Below are 16,566 nucleotides of genomic sequence, written 5' to 3'. Positions count from 1 at the left end.
CACTAGAAATACATTTCCCCCAAAAGGAAAATAAAATAGGACAAGAAAATAAAAAACAAGATTGTATTTTATTGGCCAGTTTTATTTTTGGGCGTAAGTTTACTTTTGTTAAGAATGAAGATAGTTCTGTGTTGATAAATTAATATCTACTAGCTTTTAAAAAATACAGTTTATCTGAAAGTAATTAAAGATCATTCTAATGACAAAATTTTAGGGGCGCCTGGGTGGCGCAGTCGGTTAAGCGTCCGACTTCAGCCAGGTCACGATCTCGCGGTCCGTGAGTTCGAGCCCCGCGTCGGGCTCTGGGCTGATGGCTCAGAGCCTGGAGCCTGTTTCCGATTCTGTGTCTCCCTCTCTCTCTGCCCCTCCCCCGTTCATGCTCTGTCTCTCTCTGTCCCAAAAATAAATAAATGTTGAAAAAAAAAATTAAAAAAAAATTTTGGGGAAAGACGCATCTCCAGACATTCCTTTCCAAGCAATATCATCTTGCAATTATAAAAATGATAATTAACCAATACTGAACCTTCTTTGGTTGAAAAAATAAGCCTTTTTATGAATAATTAGGTGATTCTCAAGTTAGACAAGCAAGAGATTTAGGGGCAATTCCTTGGTTTTAAGAAGGCTTTCAGAGATACAGGTGTGTTGGCTTCTTTGTTTTATGTGATGACTAACCACCAAATATTTGAGAATGTATATATGATTAACTGAAATATTTTGTTTTCTTTCTACGTAGCCTACAAGTTTTCCATGCTAGTAATTTTTTGCAATCCCTATAACACAACTGAAGTGAATATACATAGTGTGGTATATATACAATATTAAGGTGAAAATCAGCTTCATATTGCTCTAGAACATTCATTTGTTTCTTATTGTTAATAAGAAATTAAAATATTAAAAGATAAAATCAAATCCTTTCATAAATTTAACATAGGAACCAGGCAAAGTAACCTACGTCAGTGGCAGGTATCCCTCTCATTCTGCTGTTTGTTTTACCACACTTCATAGAGAACCATCTCTCTGTCATCAGTAAATCAATAATACTAATAATAATTCTAATGGTGAAAGACAACAGGCCCTCTTTCTGTCTACCCAGCACGACTAGAAAGAGGAGGAGTTCGTGGCAAAAGGGGGAATTAATGCTGCTGCTCCTACCAATTGCTGCCAGATTTTAAAACGTAAACAGAAATGTCGACATTTATCTGTAATCCCTTGATTTTTTAAATGCTGAAAATTTGATTTTTAAAAATACACTGTGTAGACCAAACAGAACACTTCTACAGGCTGGATTCAATCTGTGCTGCAATTTGTGAAATGTGATTTAGAGAGTGCGATGCTTCAGGCCTACGTTGTTATGCCCTTGGGACTTACAATGCCTCCTTCTTACTTGAGCAGGAAGGCAAGCAATATTGTTGTAATTATTATTATTATCTCACACTCCTATTATGATAAAGGTTGCAGTGTTTTCTTAAAGCTCCACTGAAAATGTAAGGAGTAGTATCCTTAGCCAATATCCTAAGTTTCTTTGCTTGTTTTAAGTCCCTCCAGTACTAGTGGCTTCCAAAATTCTGATTTCCAACTGCTTTTCTCAGTTTATTATCATTTCCTCTGTTTGTAGAGTGTTTGGATGACTGGCTCCAATGCATCTTAACTAAAAGCACTTATAATATTCAGGTCATAAATTAGACTTGCAGTTTCTAAATGAATTTTGACTCGGGCATTTAACCTACCTGTGAATTTTATAACACTTTCCCATTAAAAAGGGAAAAATATAAACTGTTGAAAGATGATTGCTAGTTATTCAGCTGCATGTGGTAGTACGCTTAAAGATTTTATTTTCCTCAGAAACTACTACTACTTATAAAGCTCATCCATCATATGTAATGAGAGCTGTCAGGAATATTTAGTGAGAAATAGCTGCTTGATATGCTAATAGCGGCCCCTCAGTGAATTCATTTTGTTCTGCTTCTTGACATTAATGGTTTTCATAATCTAATGAATGATGTGTGCAATAGAAGCAAGGCCACAGGGAAAGATCATATAAAGTTAAAGTAGGGAAAATCTTTATCAGTATTTGCATCCATTTAGTGGCATGCATTTTATATATATCCATATTTATCTTGACTTTTACTGATTTCTACTTGAAGGTATCATTTGGAATTAGGGATTCTAGTTTACTTACTGCCAGTTTGCCTTCCCTAATGGTGCAGTTGCTTTGGCTTCTCATTTGGTCTGGTTAGTAAAAATGCTAGTGACGAGTGATTTCTTACATCCTCAGAAGTACATGAGAATTTTGAGTCCTTAAGATGCTACTGATTTACAAGCAAAAAGCAGTTGGAACCATGGAAGTGCTGATGCAATCAATAATAACCTGATTGGTTAAATCAGGAGTGCCATTCTGAGCTCTCTATTCTCTAGGGCTATGTGTGTGATTAATTTATATGAACTTCCTTTGCATCGTGGCTTTAAAAATGGGATGGATGCACATTTGTCAGGGACAGTTAAGTAGGGTGCTGCCTGAGAGTGGAGATGTAAATGACCTCTCAAGGTCCTTTCTAGCCTGTGATTTTATGAATCTATAGTAATCAAAATGGAGTCACCCAAATCAGTACTTATGAAAGCATTGTATGTGCTTATAAGGTTATCTATCTATCTATTAATAGATAGATATAGATGACAGATATAGGTATAGATATAGATAGATAGAAATCAAGGGAGTCTCTAACATTTCTCAGCAGGTTTCAATTCCATTTTTAAAACAAGATATTTAAAATAAACATTTAAATCCTTTAAATGTAAATATTAACACGTTTTAAACTCTAATGACAACAATTTGTATTTTTTAAAAAAATTTTTAACGTTTATTTATTTTTGAGACAGAGAGAGACAGAACATGAATGGAGAGGGTCAGAGAGAGAGGGAGACACAGAATCGGAAGCAGGTTCCAGGCTCCGAGCTGTCAGCACAGAGCCCGACGAGGGGCTCGAACCCGTGAACCACGAGATCATGACCTGATCCGAAGTCGGACACTTAACTGACTGAGCCACCCAGGCGCCCCAACAATTTGTATTTTTTAAGCTGATGAAGCATTGACATATTTGAAGTACTTTTTTTTTTTTTTTCTAGATCTGTTACCTTGTATGAGTGGATTACTGTGAAAAAAACAGGGTACTTTTTAAAAGATAAGTATAAGAGGCATCTTAATTCCTTGGCTCACCAAGAGAAGGACTTTTTTTCTAAGTAGAGAAAAAGAAAATTTTACCTAAGTAAATATCCAGGCTTTAATAAAGCAAACAAACAGAATTCATAGGCATCATAGGGCTAATTAATTTACTGATTATCATACTTTTTGTGGCCAATCACCCTTTTTCTCCTTCATTTTACAACAGATTTTATATGTGCATGCAGCACTTTTGAAATAGTAACTGACTTCGTTTTCATCTGATTTTATGTCCTCTGGCTGTATAATGCTATACTTTACATAACCAACTATGTTGTGAACACTTAAGTAGTCTACATCATCTCTGAATGCCTGCGAGCCAGATTATCTTGGTTACAACCTAGACTTGCCGGCTGCGTGATACTGTCCAAAGCACTTAAATTCTCTGTACTGCAGTTTCCTCATGTGTGAAGTGGGGATTATAATGGAACCTTTATCAAAGAGTTGCTGTGAGATTTAAAAAGATAAAAGCCCTTAGAATGGAGCCTCACCTATTAGTCCTCAGAGTATATTGGCTGTATTTATTCATTTAACAAATATTCAACGAGTCCCTCCTTAGGTGCTCTTCTAGGGATGGGGACGCTACAAAAAGACAAAGATAAAAATCCCTGATTTCATAGAACTTATATGCTTATAGTCTTAGGGCATTTATTATTCTTAAACTGTACTGCAGAGTATTGAAAAGGTATGCAGTAGTGTTTACTGACCAAGGGATGAATGAAGGAGTCGATAAATGAGTGAATGAATAAATGAATATGTAAATCTGTGACCTACATGCTCTTCCTATTTCCAAGGCAGAATGAACAAACTTAAAATGTATGTTAACTCACAATAGGGACAATAATGAAAATGGCCCTAGAAGTGGGCTACTGATCTGGCAGCCATAGATGTCATAGAAAGCCAGATTGGAAAGTGCCACATTGTGAGCCCATCAAAATGTATAGAGGAATACATCAATGTCTGCACATCCACTCTTAACTTACTAGTGAGTAAGATATAAAGGACTTCTAGTAAACTTTTGGTCCAAAGATTATCTTCCCTCATGAATGTCTGCAAATGTACTCTTAGTAAGCCCTCGCTTGGATTTACATACAGATACTCAGTCGTCCAGACATCATTTATTGAAAAAACTGTTCTTCTCTCATTGAATTGTCTTGAGACTCTTTTCAAAAATAAATGTAAAGATTTAGTTCTAGACTCTCAGCTCCATTCCTTTGGTCTGTGTTTATCTTTTTGCCAACACCACAGTCTTGATTATTATAGTTTTATAAGTTTTGAAATTAAGGAAGTCATCACAATTTACTCTTTAAGATTAGTTTGGCTCTTCTGGGTCCCTTGCATTTCCATATGAATGTTAGGAGCAGCATGTTAATTTCTGCAAAAGTGCCAATTCTGATTATCACAGTTGAATCCGTAGGACTGCCATCTTAACAATACTAATCCTTCTAATTCATGAACGTGGGGTGTCTCTTCATTGTTTTTATGTTTTTTTTAAATTTCAACAATGCCTTACAGATTCCAGTGTATAAATCTTGTACTTTTTGTTAAGTTTGTTCCTAGCTAATTTATTTGTTTTCATAGTATTGTAAATGGAATTTTTGATTTAATTTCATAAATCACTTTTTTAAAATTTATTACTTATTTTAAAAGAGAGAGAGTGAGTGAGGGGGCAGAGAGAGAGAGGGAGAGAGAATCCTAAGCAGGCTCTGTGCTGACAGCACAGAGCCTGATGTGGGGCTTGATCTCACAAACTGTGATATCATGACCTGAGTCAAAACCAAGAGTCAGATGCTTAAGTGACTGAGCCACCCGGGTGCTTCTGAATTAATTTCATTTTTAGATTGTTTATTACTAGTGTATAGATATACATCTGATTTTTATATGTTGATCTTGTATCCTATAATCTTGCTAAATCATTTCATAGTTCTTATTTGTGTGTATGTATATATGTGTGTATTCCTTAGGATTTTCTACATACATGACAATGTGCAGAGATAGCTTTACCTTTTTGTTTCTAATTTAGATGCTTTTTATTTCTTTACTATTTTTTTAAATATGAATATCACCAAAAATTCTGAAATGTTAACACATTTAGCAACCAATATTTAATGGCATTGATTTTGTTCTTCCTTTGTATGTTACAAGAAAGGTAAAGGTAAGAGAGTATTTCCAAATTACATGATGGAAAAGAGTCAGTGAAAAAAGAAGCAAGGCTACAGGTGACCTACCTAGCTTGACTTTACTCTTTCATCTGGAAGGTACCCATTCCTTGATTACTTGGTCTCATTTTCTGTCTTTGGAGAAATTGGGAGGTGTGGCAGAACTCAGTATGTCACCTTTTACTAAAAGTTCACAGAAGGATTCATGAGTAGGTTTGATTACTAATTTGTAGACCTTATCCATTCTATCAACAGATTTAATTGGTGTTTCCATTTTCAATAAGAAATGCCAGCTCATGTAAGACAATTAAATCTATTTTTCAAATCATAATTCTGAGTCACTACATCAACTCTATGAAATATAAATCTATCACATTTACTATGTTCGCTTCATCCATGAATTATGTATTTCAATTGAGAAAGTAATTAAGTTTGCTTGACATGATTTACTTTTTTACAAATGCACTGGGCTCATTGCTCATGTTTTCATTATATTTCACTCATTTGTAGTTATTTTGGTTAGTGGTTTATGAATGATGCCACAAGAGATTGAAACTTGGCTTATAGGCAGCCTAAGAATTCTCAGTGAAGGCTGGCAGTGAGCTTCCTCTCGCTCACTGTAGTTTCCTTAATTATTTTTTTTTCAAAGTTATAGATCGTGTAACAATTCTGAAAATTACATTAAGAGATTTTTCTTAAAGACTGAGTGGAAAATATTTAAAATTTATTATTACATAGACATTACATTTTTCTGACTCTATGAATACCCATCTTTATCAGTATGCCTATGTTTCTAAATCATTAAGTGGAACATACATCTTGGATTTGTCTTGGATTATGTCTCACTCGTGTATCATTTAAGTCTATTTCCTATTCTGATATGGCAAAACAAAATCAAATTATTAGGATGAATTTTTGGGTGACTATTATATGTAAGGTGTGTAGGATGTAATTTCTGCCTGTGAAGAAGTTAAATTATCAATTTCATTTAAAAAATACTCAACATATTTTATTCCTTTATTTTTTGAATGGATTATATTATAATGTCTTTAGAGTCACTGTTTATTATGCAAATCAGTTTAACCACTCCCGGCATATAATTTTATTTCCTTCTTGACCTTTATATTATGAACTATTTCAAACATATACAAAAATAGACTGAAGAATATAATGTACTTCCATGTATCTGTCACACAGCTTCAATAATTGTAATCTCATGGCCAATATTTTCTCATATATACTTCTGCTCATTTCCCCCTCTTCTGTAGGATTTAAAAAAAATTTCCATACCTCATCTTAATTTATAAATAAATATTTTAATATTTACTTCTTAAAAATGAAGAATGTTTTTATTTTTTTTTAAATTTTTTTTTAACGTTTATTTATTTTTGAGACAGAGAGAGACAGAGCGTGAACGGGGGAGGGGCAGAGAGAGAGGGAGACACAGAATCGGAAGCAGGCTCCAGGCTCTGAGCCATCAGCCCAGAGCCCGACGCCGGGCTCGAACTCACGGACCGCGAGATCGTGACCTGAGCCAAAGTCGGACGCTCAACCGACTGAGCCACCCAGGCGCCCTGAAGAATGTTTTTAAAAATAATCACAATACCATTATAAGACCTTAATAATAATTTATTAATTCAAATATCTAGTCAATGATAAAATTCCAATTATCTTATAGATGTCTTATATTTTTTAGTTATTTAGGTTATATGACCTTCAGTGTTTTCTATGGTTAGACTTTGCTGATTATCCTTAATTGATTAAAGAAATGATTAACATGAACATGATTAATATGTTCTAGTCTCTGTACTTACTCTGTTGGTAGTTGGATCTAGTGGACTGAAAGATTCAGGAATTTTTTTTTTTTTTTTTTTTTTTTTTTTGTCAAGTCCACTTCATGGGCGGTAATATGTTCTTCCCTTTGGAGACACAAAATATCTACATGGCTTTCTTTTCATGATGATAATTGTTGATGTGTAATATCTATCCATTAATTTGTTAAAAGTTGTTTGTGTGTGTATACATACAAATACCTATAAATTATAATTTATATAAATTTACACCCACACGTTCTCTCTCTTTCTCTCTCTCTCACACACACATACAGAGAAAGAGAGAGAGAGATTCCTCATTTATCAGCTTGTGTTACGTGTAAAGCATGGGTACTATAAATGAGGACCCCATTTATGCATGGAGGAATACTGTAGTTTTGATTTCTAAGAGTGACTTTTCTACCCACAGAGCCACACAAATGCTATCCTTGTTTTGTTTTCTCACACAAGCTTATGGAGTAATTTTTTCTGTCCCATCATGGGCACTAACTTCTCCTTTGCTTATTCCTTTCCCTAATGTCTTATTCTAAGACTGTCATAAACCACTAGCCATGAGTTGCTGTTCACCACTCTGGCTTTGAATTGTTTCTTCATTAACCAGGGATATCATATTCCTCCTTTTGAGGTTAGCTATTAAAAAACATAATAATATTTATTTGTGTTTTAGATTGAGTGTTTTTCTGTATCAACTTAGTCAGCCATATTTCCTAGAAGTTTTCTCAACACATTGTATGTGTGTGTGTGTGTGTGTGTGTGTGTGTGTGCATGCATATAACACTTACCCTGAGATCAGATATCTTTCAAATGTGTAAACATATAATGTAATACAAACATCCTTTCCTTTAAAAATAATTCCAATTATTCATACAAAACCTCTACTCATTTGAAGTAATATGACCAAAGATTTTGCTTATTTAATATCATGTATTACAATGCACTTTAGTTTTGTAAGAATCCATAGTGTATGATGGATCTAGATTACTAAAATGTACAAATATATAGTTGAAAAAACACATACAAAGCATTTGCCCCTACCTGAAGAAATTTAAGATCATGATTTCCTACATATTAGGTTCTTCATGTAAATCCTGATAGGAATTATTTATCCATGACTTACATTATTTTAGTATTCTAAAATATTAAGTCTTAAATTCAAAAATTAAAATTCACAATATTTAATTAATATTAATGATGCTGTTTTTTGTATTGACTCATTTTTGCACCAAACAGTACATCAGATTGATCAATTCTATTAATGTTACTAGAACTCAGTCCCCATGGATGTCCTATCACTTCAGTGGCTGATGATTCCTTTATATCACCTTTTAACACTATTTCTTGTGTCATGGCTTTTGGACTTCTTAAATTTCTAAAACAGCAGGCTATGGAGGAATCATTTACATTGAAATTGAATATTTATTATAGCAGGCTGCTAATTTTTAAAGTTCAATAGCTCTCTAGTGGTCTCATAAGAGAGTGTAACTACCTCTAAATTATTACATTGTAATAAATATGGAAATGAATGTTCTTATTATATCTTTTTCTTCTTCTTACCTGACAGGAAGGAACATTATAGATGGCTTTACATCATCAATAACTAAGAGAAAATCGGATAGATGTTCTATTTCATAGATCCTTTCTTGGTTCCATCAGATACCTATTCATTAGTTTGTTTAATGACTTGCCTTTGAAAAGCAATGAAGCTGAACTATTTCTCCTTCACCAGTTATCAAAAACACGTAGCGTGTAACTGTATTAAAACAGATATCCACCATGTCAGATTCTGCCCCACATTGATTGGCAGCAAAATATACAGACAGGAGAAACAAGCAGTATTAAATAGGACCTGGGTTTTAGGAAACCAAATTGTGACTCCCTGGGAAAGACTGATATTAACATAAGTATGATCAACTAAAAGGAAATATCACAGAGCCAGTCCAGTTCCAGATCAGAAGGAGAGACCTGGTGTAGTAGAGTGGGAATAGATACTTGAGTTTCTTGAAAGTAATAGCCAAAGTGTAAGTACATGTCTTTGTTCATTGTGTTTGAATGTCATTACAAGTCCACATACTTATTGCAAAAGCTCACTTATAATGCCAAGAATGTTATTAAGACTACTTGTTGCTTGCCTCTATGATGGGAGCCACCTTTGCCTTTAACAGCTGTCCTCTAATGTGGTCCCATGAGGTCTGTTTATCAGACTGTTTATCAGTCTCAGGAGTTAGAAACTGATGAAAAGTGGGTCTCATTGATTCTGAAGACCCATCATGGTAAGAAAGTTAAGTTCACTTGTACACTATTTCTCCACCACATATTTTTATATTCAGTTATCTATAATTTTGCATAACATTTCTTACAAGATATGAAATAATGGGAAACAGACATACACAGATACATGACTTATAGTTACAGCTGTTCAGACCCAGGTATTGGTACATTCTTAGAAATGAACATTTCAAGTGGCACCTGGATGGCTCACTTGATTGAATATCTGTCTCTTGATTTCAGGTCAGGTCATGATCCTAGGTTCATGTCTCTTGATTTCAGCTCAGGTCATGATCCTGGGTCGTGGGATCGAGCTCTACTTGGGCTCTGCACTAAGCACGGAACTTGCTTGGGATTCACGATCTCTCCCTCTGGCCCTCTCCCCTGCTTGTGTGATCTCTCTCTCTCTCTCTCTCTCTCTCTCTTTCTCTGTCTCTCTCTCTTTCTCTCTCAATTAAAAAAAATGTTTTTTATAAGAATAAATATACATTTTGAAATCCCCTAATAACTTTCCTTTATGCCACGTGGGGAGAGACATCAGACATCCAGAAATTACACATAGGAAAAAGAGAAATAGTAATGGAAGTCTTCATGGGGTAATGAGAATGGTCAGGAAGAAGCAAAGTGTAAAGTTCTAGCTTTGTAGCTGGGTTTCAGAGCTGAGCTTTCCGAATGGCAACATCCTGTCTTGCCCTTCACATCCAAGTTGCAAGAACTTTCAAGTGTACCTATTAAGCCCCCTTCAAATCTGTATAGTTGTTTCTATTGCTATCTTCTTAGTTCTTGACACCTTCTTTTCTTTCAAAGCTATCTCTGAGCACCTCCTAAGTACCACTTACATTTCTCTCCTTTCTCACAGCCCATTATTCCCATTATATTCTAATCATTTACAAAAAATATCTGATTATTTTATTCTCTGTGTAATATCTTTCAAGCAATTCTGACCTAGAGTGAAATGTAAAAATACGCTGACCTCAGTCTATAAAGGCCTAGATGACTTAGTTCCTAATTATTAACCTTCTCCTACTAATAACCTTCCCTCTCCTCACTGGCAAAATAATCAATAGGATCTTTGCAAATGGTCCTTCCTTTGCCTGGAATACTCTTTCCCCTACATTTTGCCCAAGTAAAGATTTCATTTTAAATGTGATTTTCTTAGAGAAGCTTTTGCTTCATTTCTCACATCAATGATGATCTTACGTCTCATCAAGTTATTTTTCTTCTCAGAGTACTTTGGTTAATTTGTGATTATAAACACATGATATGATTCTTAAAAAATGTCTATCGTAATTGAAAATTAACTCCTATATCTCCAGGACATAATAGGATTTTTGCACACAGAGTGCTCAGGAGAGAGTTGTTGAATGGGGGGGGGGAGGGGGTCAGGACATTTGGGTGAGGGAGGCATGTAGGTGCTTTCATCTTCCTTGGGGTAATGGTGGTTGAATGAAATGATATCGGTTATCATCCTTAGCCTTAGAACCATGCAAAGACTATTTTCCTTACCTTTTAAATGTTCAAAATTATTTTTAGTTAGTACTTCATACCTTTTCTAAAAATGAAGGGAAGACCAGTAAGTGCAAGTTCTTGCATGCTTTTTGGAACCAGTTAGGTTATGATTGATAAAGCAATATCATCTGACAATACATTTCTAGTTTGGTATTATATATAAACAACTTGAATTTTAACTAAAGCAGAAATATTTACAGTGGTAGGCAATACAATAGTTCATATAATGGTATGACTCTATGGGCATCACTTTGACTCTATAGGCAAAGTGATTTTGCTTGATTAAAAATGTTAACTTGGTGTAGAGGAATAAATTGTAACACATCTCCCATTAATGAAACTCCCAGTAAAATTGGACTTTCTCCATGCAGATATGAATGAATTGTTTAGAATTATATTGGAAAGTGCAGCTCATAAAATAAAAGTTTATTTTGTCATATAATACAAATATTGTATTTATGGTACATAATTATTTGTGGCCATGGGTGAGGCAATGAGAATCTGTCATAAATGTTACTACTTTCATTTTACCATAATTTATTTCTTATTTTCTTATTTCTTATTTCTTATTTTCTTATTTCTTATTTCTTATATTTATTTTCTCCATGAAAATAGGACCCAGTAAACATTTGGTGTATTGTTGGGTTGGTGAAGGAAGTTTCTACAAGTAGGGTTTTCTGATTGTATAAATATTCTACACAAAGCATGGGAAAGTTGGAACTAAGGTGGTATAATTCTTGAGCTATTCCAGATGTCATCTGTCCTTAAGAATCTTTCTTCATCCACTTGCTCACATTTAGTGTGGATCAGTGAGACTATGATAGTCATTAGATGTATTTGTTGATATTTCCACACCTTCTCCTTCTGGGAATATAATAGGATTCCATTTCTCTGTCTCTGTTTGTTAGATGTGGTCTTGTGAATTTATTTGACCTAGTAAATATGAATAGAAGTGACATGACACATGTCACTTCTGGGATGAAGCATTTATGAGAAAGTGCTCAATTGTTCATGTTGATGTCCCCTGCTATGGTAAACAATGGTGATCCAGATAATGGAGTTTTCAAATAAGTCTGGTTCCTTGAGGGAGGATGATATGGAACAAATCACTTTGTTGACCCAAGATTATGTGTAGCATGAAGAAGAAATAAACATTTCTGTTTAATGCCACTGAGATTTGGGGGTTGTTATAATTGTCTCATCTAGTCTGTTCTGCCTGATACAAAAGTTGGTACTAGAAGGAAGGTATGCTATTAAAACACACACACACACACACACACACACACACACACACACACACACCTAAACCAACAACAGCAAACCTTGAAACATGTATCATTGGTTTAAGGGTCAAATGGAAGATGGAAAAGAAACTGTCACCAGAGACTGAGAAGATATATCTCATGGTAAAATATTTGTAAAATTATAATCTCTGGTAAAATGAAAGGTAAAATTACGTACCTAAGGATTTTATTGCTGTAGGGAAAAGAGTAAAAAAGACGGTGGTAGTGGTGTGTGTGAGTTGCTCTTTGTCAAGTCATGTTAAAAAAAAAGAGTTCAGAAAACACTTGCTTAGTTTGTAAACATTTATGCAATGGATTATAGCCCACAAATTGAGGGAGTGGTGGGTGGTTATGATGTGTCAGTATAAGTTGATCAGTTGTAACAAATATACTATTCTGTGGGGGATGATGATAATGAAGCAGGATATTCATGTGTCTGGGGGTATGGGTAAATGGGAAATCTCTAACCTCCTCATTAATGCTAAGTTTGAAACTGAACCTGCTCTAAAAAAGAAAGTCTTTATAAAGTATTTGGGGGAGGAGGAAAGGAAGTTCTTCTGGTTTCTCCACTGCTATTTTAATATAGGATGTTGCAAAGATTTTAGCTTTCACTGATCAGAAATATATCAAGACAATCTATTTTAGTTGTGTTTTCTATCTTACAAATTTCAAATCTCCTCAAACACTTGGTATTGGACAGATAAAACTGCCTCAATAATTTAATTTAACTGATTGGCAAACTTTTTTTGGTAAGCCCTATCTTTCCATTGATACCGATGATGTTTATTATTTCTGAAATGACTTATATACTTGAAGTATTTATTGATAGTTGTTAACTTGTGTTTCTGTTTTTTGAAAATTTATTTTCTATGTTACTTCAAAGCCTAGGAAAGTTTTTCGAACTCATTGTCTCTGTAATGTTCGTGATATTAATCTAAAGGAAACTAAACTCATCTCTGTTGTTCCACAGCCTCCCCCCCACCCCCACCAGTCTCCTGTCTGTCTATGGCATGGCTGTACAATGACAGCACTTCTAGAAAAGGAAAACAGATTCAAGTTTAGATAAGTGTAGTTATGTGCTTCATTTAGGGAAGTGACAATCTGGGCTAAATGTTCATGTTCAGTAAGATGAAAGTGGATGGTTTAGAGCAGCACCTCCCAGCCTCAGCACTGACATTCTAGGCTGCCTAATGCTTTGTGGTGGGGTGCTGCCCGGTGGAGAGTAGGATCCTTGCGGCATTCCTGATCTCTACCCATTAGAATTCTATTGGCCAGGAGAAGTCCCCAGTGTGACACTCCAAAGTGCCTCCAGAAATTGACAGAAATCTCCTGGGAGACAAAATTGCCCTCCGTTGAGAACTACTGTGCTAGCTAACATATATATATATATATATATATATATATATATATATATATATATATAATGTTTATATATGCTTAGAATATCATTATGTTTGTGAAATGATAATTAGAATCTTCTGCAGGGTCAACCAGAAATACATATTTAAATCTAGAAGTATCAAATGTATGATGAAACAAAATAAAGAAATTCTTAAGTTGTAATTTCATTTAAATGAATAAAGAAAAAGAAAGATACTCTTCAGAGATTTATTTTCTCATTGTATTAATGTCTGTTACCTCTTAAACAATACCAAAACTTTCAATAGAAAAAAAAAAGGAGGGGTGCCTGGGTGGTCCAGTCCGTTGAGCATCCAGCCAGCTCAGGTCATGATCTTGCTGTTCCCGAGTTCAAGCCCCCTGTTGGGCTCTGTGCTGACAGTTCAGAGCATGGAGCCTGTTTCGGATTCTGTCTCTCTCTCTCTCTCTCTCTCTCTCTCTCTGTCTCTCTGTCTGTCTCTCCCCCACTCATGCTCTGTCTCTCTCTCAAAAATAAATAAACATTAAAAAAATTTTAAAAAGGAAACTGGGAGAGCATAATCAAATATTCAGAATCAGCTGGGATAGGAAAGTGAACACTCACAGGTACACATTCACCAACATTAAATGGGAGCTGTGCATCCAAATTTTGTTAAAATTATGCACATTTTGCTAGTTTTGCTTTATAAATGTGCAAGAAACATGTGGATGCACATTTCTCTAATCAGCAAACTTTTGTTAGAAGCCCTAATAAGCTAAAAAGAGAACATGCCTGCACGCTCTGATAGTCCACAAATTCCCTTAATCACATTCAATTTTTCTCCATTCTTTAAACACATTTAATCCCCCCCTCCCAATTTAACTTAATGTTTTCTTTGCAGGGCAAGACAGATTCTTTTTGATGAGTCAAAAAACATGTTACTCTGGTACCGTAAAATAGCCTTCTCTTCCCTCAGTGTATGCCTATACAGCCCTCTCTAGTTCTGAACCCTGAGGAAAATAAGATTTTCAGAAGTGGGAACCAAAAGGAGAATAGCATCTGATAACAATAACACATAAGCACTAGTCTGAACTTGAACAACTTGTGTTACATCTGAGTGAAGAAAATATCTACTTAGTACAGAAGAAGTGTCAGTTGTGGTTTCAGAAAACCCACAAAAAACAAAGCTAACAGCAAGGGCTGTTAGCACAATCACAGCAATCCAGTATGTCTTCCTAAACTAATTTGTTGTTACCTGATGGAAAGGAACAAAACAAAAAAAGAATCTCCAGCATGTCACCTTTCATTAAAATTGTGTTTCTCTGAGATTTTGTTATTTGCAATTGCTCATCTGTTAAATTAAAACTTTTAATTCTTCACAGTTTGTCACCTTTTTAATTCTGGTCTGTTGACATGCACTTTTTTCTTTTAATATAAATCCAAAGAAAGTTCAAAATGCAATTTGAAAGCAAATTAGCAACTTTGCTGGCTGCTAAAAAAAAGAAAGCTTCATGCTTCATCTGTATTGTTTTAAGTATGCTTTAAAAAAAAAAATGAACCAGCCATACAAAGAGGTTGTTCATCTGTTTCTTTCCTAAACAACTGCAACGTTAGCCAATGTAATGGGGTTGCTAGTAGTTTAAAGGTCTTTCCCTGTCATTTCTTCTCTTTTGTTCTATTTCAGAGGACATTGGTGATTGGAAATAAATACTTGAAGCAAACAAAAATAGGCAACAAAGAAATCTTGATACAGTAAGGAGCAGGACAAGCAAATAGAAAATAACAAAGATGTATAATAAAAATATAAAGTGAAATAACATATATTAAGCTAAACAAAAATAGAAAGGTAGATACAGGATATTTCTAGGGAGTTTAGAAGATTACAGAATAACAAATGCTCAAGACACATGAAAAATATTCAGCATCACTAATAATGAAATAAATGTAAATTAAAATCAAATGGTATAACTTGGTTTGGCGTAATTTTTAAAAGTTAAGGGGCAACAGTGCCAAGAATGTGGATTTTAAAAATGAGATCTTTTTTGTACTGTTGATGAGAATCTGGGTTGCTGCAACATTTTTGCAGAGTTTATCAACAGTTAGGAATATATTCCTGGAAAAATACAATGATTCATATGCATATGTTCAGTGTAGCATTGCTTGAAATCTCAAGAGGAGATCTGTGGAGTAATACTTAAAAAATGTAATATAAATAGTAGGTAGTGCTTCCCCTCCCTTTTTAAAATAAGTTGTCTCTGTGTATGATCTTAGAAAATGTCCGTCATCAAGTAATAATAGAATCAAATTGCAGACCTGTAGGTATGCATGTGTTTGTATGTGTATATGTGTTATGTATATATATGGTTGTTAGAACTACAGTGAATATAAAGTACCGAGTACATCTGAAAAAAAAAAAAAAAAACCAGAACAAAGAATCAATAAATATTCACCACCAGCGTGAGTGTTGCTTGTGCCACTCCTACCACCTACCACCACCTGGAATTGACCAGGGGCCTGTCAGACACATGCATCCTAGCAGGAGCTGATTTAGGAATTGCTTAACAGAAGAAAATTGCAATTTGTGTTTAGGTTATGCACAGAGACAGAAGGCTCAGAAAGATTGTGTGCAAAAGGGCTCAAGGACACAGAGAGTTCAGCGCATTGAATCATCCCCGAGAGCGATGTTATTTTAACCCTTTTGAGACGGCTCTTTTTCATTCTCTTGGGCATTTTCAGTGCTACTGACAGGCGACATGTGGCATTCACCTGCTATTTCCAAGCATCATACTGTATGTATAGGGTAGATAATAAAGTCATTCGCTTGATTTGAAACATTAGTCCAAACTTCACCCAGAAAATGATTCAGGAAGCTCCTTGGTACTTGCTCTGAGTTTCTTTCTTTCTTTCTTTCTTTCTTTCTTTCTTTCTTTCTTTCTTTCTTTCT

The sequence above is a fragment of the Herpailurus yagouaroundi genome, unplaced genomic scaffold (genome assembly GCF_014898765.1).
Source record: "Herpailurus yagouaroundi ecotype Mexico unplaced genomic scaffold, PumYag 140, whole genome shotgun sequence".
In the NCBI taxonomy this organism is placed as follows: Eukaryota; Metazoa; Chordata; class Mammalia; order Carnivora; family Felidae; genus Herpailurus; species Herpailurus yagouaroundi.
The sequence above is the reverse complement of the archived record's forward strand: the minus strand, read 5'-3'. Positions refer to the sequence as shown.